The sequence below is a fragment of the Microtus ochrogaster genome, unplaced genomic scaffold (assembly GCF_000317375.1).
Source record: "Microtus ochrogaster isolate Prairie Vole_2 unplaced genomic scaffold, MicOch1.0 UNK140, whole genome shotgun sequence".
NCBI classification, from domain to species: domain Eukaryota; kingdom Metazoa; phylum Chordata; class Mammalia; order Rodentia; family Cricetidae; genus Microtus; species Microtus ochrogaster.
This window is the reverse complement of record NW_004949238.1, coordinates 522,208-529,164: the sequence shown is the minus strand read 5'-3', so window position 1 is coordinate 529,164 and position 6,957 is coordinate 522,208. Positions and strand designations below refer to the sequence as shown.

The window sequence follows — 6,957 nt, the reverse complement described above, 5'->3', positions numbered from 1 at the left end:
GGGATTTCTAAAAGTCACATCTTGGACTTCATGAGTTCACAGAGTATAAGTTCTAAGATGATACTCTCTTGACCATTATGTTTTTGTTCCTACCCATGTCCTTAAGTCTATCACTCTTCAGTACTTTTACATAATAGGTCTCATAGAGGGGAATTTTCTTCTACAGCTAATGAAAAATTAAAGAAATATTACCATTGAGTTACCTCAGGTGTGTGAAGGTTATTCCAAAATGTCTCTTAAAACCACCATCCTATTCAATCTTTCTGATGTATGATCAATTTGATATGCTCAATTTTCATTTACCCCTTCATCCAATGGTTTTTTTTTTACCTGACCTCTATTCACCCAACACTTCCTTCCACCTTTTTGCGCAGCCTTCTTTTTGAGCATTTCATCGGAGAATTGTATCAGGGTCAATTCCTGTATAATTTTACCTAATAAGGAATTTGAAGCTGAGCCCCTGTATATTTTCATGAAATAAAAGCGCATGTTGTTACAAAAACACACAAATACACAGAACTCCACCATGAAAATAAAATTCAATTTTATTTCATTGATGATACTTTTCAATTATATTAGCTTTTGCTGTGTTTTCTCCCATGATACTTTCATACTGATAGCTCTATATTTTAGTTGTTACAATACAAATTATAAGATGCATTCAACATGGAGATTTCTAAGCAAGGTCCATTAAACTGATGTAAAATTTCGGTGATAGAAAGGGTGGTGTCTTAGGCATTACACAATGTTAATGGATGATGATGAGCAGAAGGATGAGGAAGATGATCATATTGATTACACACTTTAATAAAAGAAATATGAATCTATCAAACCCTTCAATTTTGAATAGATAATCATGAAATCCATAAACAGTTTTTACCCTTTAAAACATATTAAGTAGACCCTCCAATTTTGGGTGCATTTTTTTATATTTTTTTTGTCAAGAATCTAGTTGTCAGGATCTACTTCAACTCGTAAAGGTTCTTGATGTGTTTATATTTATATCAGTTTTTGTGCGACAATAGAGTATTGATATTCGTTGATGTCTTTGAATGAAATCCTTAACTTTTTTACATTGTTTGAATTTATTATCACTCTGCGGGATTCACAAACTCTACAGATGTCACTTAGGTCCATTCCTACTTCAACAAGCATTTCTTCAGTACCGTGACTCCAAAGTAGTCAGGTGAAGCAACAAATGAGAAGCAGATGCCCAGTGTGCATAAATAATGCAGCAGACACCCTAAGTTTTTAATTTTAGAAAGGAGTGAAGGCAAGAACTCTGCTCTGCAACTGATTGCACAGTTGAGTATCTCTCTACTTATTTTGATATTAGCTATTGGCTTGCTATATATTACCTTTATTATGTTAAGGTATGCTCCTTGTAGCCCTATTCTATCTAAGACTTTTATCTTGAAGGGGTGTTGAATTTTGTTGCATACTTTTTCAACACCTAATTAGATGATCAATTGGTTTTTCCTTTTATTTTGTTTATACGATGGATTACATTGATACATTTTCATATATTGTACAACCCCTGCATACCTGGGAAGAAGCCTACTTGATCATGGTGTATGATTTTTCTGATGTGTTCTTAGATTCTGTTTGCCAGTATTTTATTGAGTATTTTTGCATAAATGTTCATGAGTGAGATTGGTCTTTAATGCGCTTTATTAGTGGTGTCTTTGTGTAGTTTTGGTGTTAGGGTAACTGTAGCCTTATAAAAGGAGTTTGGCAACATTTCTTCTATTTCTCTTGTGTAGAACAATTTGAGGAGTATTGGTAGGAGTTCTTCTTTAAAAATCTTGTATAATTCTGCACTAGTCCTGGGCTTTTTCAGGTTAGGAGACTTTATATAAATATTACTATTTCATTAGTGGTTGTAGGTGTATTTAATTGTCTTATCTGATCTTGATTTAATTTTAGTAAATGAAAGTTACCCAGAAAATTGTCCATTTCTATTATATTTTTCCAATTTTGTGGAGTACAGGTTTTTGAAGTATAGCCTGATAACTCTCTGAATTTCCTCTTTGTCTGTTGCTATGACAGCTTTTTTATTTCTGATTTTGTTAATTTGAACATTTTCGCTCTATCATTTGGTTATTTTGGAGAAAGTTTTGTTAATTTTGCAGGTTTTTTCAAAGAACCAACTGTTTCATTGATTCTTGTTATATTCTTTGTTTGGACTTTGCTGATTTTAGCTCTTAATTTGATTATTTCTGGACATCTAGTCCTCCTGTGTGAGGTCCAAGAGGTTTAAGGGGATCTGTATCTTACTATTATGAGATTTGTTCCAAATTCTTGACATAGGCATTTAGTGCTATGAACTTTTCTCTTAACACTGCTTTAATTGTATTCCATAAGTTATGGTATATTATATGCTCATTTCATTGAATTTTAGGAAGTCTTTAATTTCTTTCTTTGTTTCTTCCTTGATGTTTAGTAAATTAGGAGGGCTTTCTTCAACTTTCATGTGTTTGTGGGATTTCAGATATTAGTGTTGCTGTTAAACACTAACGTTTTAATTTTTATTGAGATCTACATTTTTGTCTGTTCACCGACATGACTTTATCTCAATTTTAACCTTCTCCCAAGGTACCCATGCTCCCATATTACCTAGCACAATTTTTCTTTTTGTACTTCCCATGTAGGTTAGATCAATCTATGTCTCTCTTTGGGTCTTCACTTTTGTCTGTGTTCCTAGAAGGTGAACCTACATAATCCTCGGTGTCGAGAAGGTCATTCCAAATGGACAACCTTGGAAAATTCCAAAGGACATGGTCATGAGCTACCAAACTAGGGCCTCAGAATAGGTCACAAGGAGGAGTCATAATGATGGGTCCTTCTACAGTTCCCATGACACCTAGAGAATAACTGTAAAGTTAGTTCCGTGACTCTTGTTTTCATTAGGGCTGATCATAGTCAGGAGCAGAGCAGGCCTGTTTTTCGTCCCGCCTGGCTCCCGTCTGCCTAGCTTTACACACGAAATAACTACACACAAATTGTCTTCATTTAAACACTGCTTGTCCCATTAGATCTAACCTCTTCCTGGCCAAAACTTATATCTTGATTGACCCATTTCTATTAATGTGTGTAACAACACGAGGTGGTGGCTTACAAGGAAGTTTCTAACCTACGTCCATCTTGGGCCAGAGCTTCATCGCTTTTGCCTCACTTCCCTCCTTCCCAGCATTCTGTTCTGTCAGCTCCACCCTCCAGATTTTCTGTCCTATCAAAAGGCCAAGAAAGTTTCTTTATTAAATAACCAATGAAAGTGACACATAGAGAGATGACCCTCCTACATCAGCTGATGATCCTGATTGGGACCGCCCGAGAAAGAAGTTCTAGTCAGCTTTGGCAGTGGCTTTCGAAGCCATAATAGACTTTCATAATGAATGGCCATTTGGCATGTCCAGGACACATTTGGCGGTCCAGAGTTCTTTCCCAGCGCTAATTCCAAACAGGGAAAACTAGTATATCAAATGGCACCTAGGCATCCTCAACCTTACCTCCTCTACCGGTGATTTAGTGAACTTGAACTATCTTTCCAGCAAGGCAAAAAGGGAGACAATTCTGGATGCTCTATCAAGACAGATGCTCTCTTCATGGCACTAGAGCCAGGAAGGTAGCCTGATTTTGAGAAGTTTGTAGCATACGGCAGAGGGCGTGCCTATCATGCATAGCCCCAGGCATAGCCATCTTCCCTGGAAGACATTGCCTTCAACATTCTGCCTAGGACTAGGAATATCCCCAGAGACGCAGAGCAGGCCAGACCCAGCACAGTCTCTGGTGGTGCAATAACAGACATAAGAGAATGGATTCTTTCCATTAGTGTGTGGATGATGGTGGGCAGAGTTGAATGAGACATATGGGTAGCATGTCAAGTGGAGGCCAGGTCTCAGACCTTAAAATGCCTGATGCTGGAAAGGCAAGATTCCAAGATATCAAAGCCCTGCCTACTGATGACAATCGGCACCAGTGTCATGTTAACAATCAGAGCAGTCAGCAGGAAGAGCATGCTCCTGAGGGACTGAACTTTGCTTGGGCAGCCTAAAAAAGTGGCCATCACTCAGGGTTGGCACTAGCCCTCGAGCCATTGATCAGTGATATCACACATAACACAATGATCCGCCTCCACGGCATCATGCTCTCAGGCCCTGATCAGCATCAGCAGTCCTTTCCTGGTCATGAAGTGCACGCCAAGGAATGCCATGACAAAATGTTGTTTCTTCTTTCCCAAAGGGGCCGTTAACAAGAACAGAAGGGCTTCTGATCAAATCAGAGCAGGACATCCATCGGGCTGAACCTTTGTGCCAACCATGTCTATACATACCTCCTAGACACTGTTTGCGGCACTGGTAAGCAATGGTGCTTTGTCGAAACCCCAGGTAGAGCTTTGCTCTCTTGAGATCTCGCTGGGTCAATGATGACAAACCAATGTCACGAAGAGAGATGATGACATAAAAATCATGCTCAATAGGATTACGCTGAGGCCCAGACTAAAGGAAGGGGGTAATGGGGAGGGACTGGTTTACCTGGGGCCCGCTTGGGCCAGGGTGCAGGCCAAAATCCTCGAACTGTTTCTCACTTTCATGGACCCCTATTTGGTCCAGGGGCACGACCATAGGAGAACACTGAGTCCTCCCTCAAATGGCACCTCGTGTCAAACATTGTTCTTGAGCCAGTCTCCATGTCCAAAGCCTGGCTCACGTTCCCATCATCTCTTCTGCCTTTCAGTGACTGGGGATGCTGTCTTGGAGCATGCATCAACACACTTTTCTTCAGGTAAGAGAAAGATTAGCCCATAGGCTTTGATCCCTCCAGGCCCTGTTCCTTCACCTGCTTTTATGTCTGAAACTCTGAGAGAAGATACTCAAGTTAGAAGCCCAGGATCCAGTAGTTTGGGCCTTGATTCCTAGAATGTGAAAACCCCTAGGCCTTGGTGTCCAGAATGGCATTCCAAAAGGACAACCTTGGAAAATTCCAAAGGACATGGACATGAGCTACCGATCTGAAGCCTCACAATGGGTCACAAGGAGGAGTCATAATGGTGGGTCCTTCTACGGTTCTCATGACACCTAGAGAAGAACTGTAAAGTTAGTTCTGTGACTCTTGTTTTCATGATGGCTGATCTTAGTCAGGAGCAGAGCAGGCCTGTTTTTCGTCCCTCCCGGCTCCCGCCTGCCTAGCTTTACACACGAAATAACTACACACAAATTGTCTTCATTAAAACACTGCTTGTCCCATTAGATCTAACCTCTTCCTGGCCAAAACTCATATCTTGATTAACCCATTTCTATTAATGTGTATAGCAACACGAGGTGGTGGCTTACAGGGAAGTTTCTAACCTATGTCCATCTTGGGCCAGAGCTTCATCGCTTTTGCCTCACTTCCCTCCTTCCCAGCATTCTGTTCTGCCTACTCCGCTCACCTGATTTTCTGTCCTATCAAAAGGCCAAGAAACTTTCTTTATTAAATAACCAATGAAAGTGACATATAAACAGATGACCCTCCTACATCAGCTGTTGATCCTGTTTGGGACTGCCCGAGAAAGAAGTTCTAGTCAGCTTTGGCAGTGGCTTTCGAAGCCATAATGGACTTTTGGAATGAATGGCCATTTGGCATGTCCGGGACACATTTGGGGGTCCAGAGTTCTTTCCCAGCACTAATTCCACAGAGGGAATACTAGTATATCAAATGGCACCTAGGCACCCTCAACCTTACCTCTTCTACCTGTGATTTAGTGAACTTGACCTACCTTTCCAGCAAGGCAAAAAGAGAGACAATTCTGGATGCTCTATCAAGACAGATGGTCTCTTCATGGCGCTGGAGCCAGGAAGGCAGCCTGATTTTGAGAAGTTTGTAGCACACGGCAGAGGCCGTGCCTATCATGCATAGCCCCAGGCATAGCCATCTTCCCTGAAAGACATTGACTTCAACATTCTGCCTAGGATTGGAATATCCCCAGAAACGCAGAGCAGGCCAAACCCAGCACAATCTCTGGTGGTGCAATAACAGACATAAGAGAATGGATTCTTTCCATTAGTGTGTGGATGGTGTTAGGCAGAGTTGAATGAGACACATGGGTAGCATGTCAAGTGGAGGCCAGGTCTCAGACCTTAGAAAGCCTGATGCCGGAAAAGCAAGATTCCAGGTATCAAAGCCCTGCCTACTGATTGACAATCAGCAGCAGTCTCATGTTAGCAATCAGAGCAGTCAGCAGGAATAGCATTCCCCTGAGTGACTGAGCATTGCTTGGGCAGCCTAAAAAAGTTGCCATCACTCAGGGTTGGCACTAGCACTCGAGCCATTGATGAGTGCTATCTCGCGTGGCACAGCGATCCGCCCCCACAGCATCATGCTCTCGAGCACAGGTCAGCATCAGCAGTCCTTTCCTGGTCATCAAGTGCATGCCAAGGATGACCCTGACAACACGTTGTTTCTTCTTTCCCAAAGGTGCCGTTAAAAAGAACAGAAGGGCTTCTGATCAAATCAGAGCACGGCATCCATTGGGCTGAACATTTGTGCCAAACATGTCAAAACATCCCTCCTAGACACTGTTTGCGACACTGGTAAGCAATGGTGCTTCGTCCAAACCCCAGGCAGAGCTTTGCTCTCTAGAGATCTCACTGGGTCAATGATGACAAACCAATGTCACGAAGAGAGATGATGACAAAAAAATCATGCTCAATAGGATTACGCTGAGGCCCAGACTAAAGGAAGGGGGCAATGAAAGGGTGCCTGGTCTACCTGGGGACTGCTTGGGCCAGGGTGCATGCTAAAATTTCCATGCTGTTTCTCACTGTCGGGTACCCTTATTTGGTCCAGGGGCACGACCATAGTAGAACACTGAGTGCTCCCTCAAATGGCACCTCGTGTCAAACTTTGCTCTTGAGCCAGCCACCATTTCCAAAGCCCGGCTCACGTTCCCATCATCTCTTCTGCCTTTCAGTGACC

At 42.0% G+C, this 6,957-nt stretch overlaps 1 long non-coding RNA gene and 2 other non-coding genes across 4 annotated transcripts in view; all 3 read left to right on the top strand.

Moving 5' to 3' along the window:
- Window positions 1-4,240: 4,240 nt before the first annotated feature.
- LOC102001546 overlaps window positions 4,241-6,957 on the top strand; it is an 8,958-nt gene continuing 6,241 nt past the window's right edge. Inside the window, exons 1-3 of one of the 2 annotated variants that reach the window (XR_003376775.1) lie at window positions 4,241-4,358; window positions 4,738-4,785; window positions 6,457-6,572. This is a non-coding gene — a long non-coding RNA (uncharacterized LOC102001546). The remainder of the gene's footprint in view (window positions 4,359-4,737; window positions 4,786-6,456; window positions 6,573-6,957) is intronic. The other variant, XR_001229539.2, reaches the window with a different exon arrangement.
- Window positions 4,418-4,496, top strand: LOC113455821. The gene has a single exon (XR_003376782.1). It is a non-coding gene; the product is annotated as a small nucleolar RNA SNORD115 (small nucleolar RNA).
- On the top strand, window positions 6,632-6,710 carry LOC113455823. The gene has a single exon (XR_003376784.1). It is a non-coding gene; the product is annotated as a small nucleolar RNA SNORD115 (small nucleolar RNA).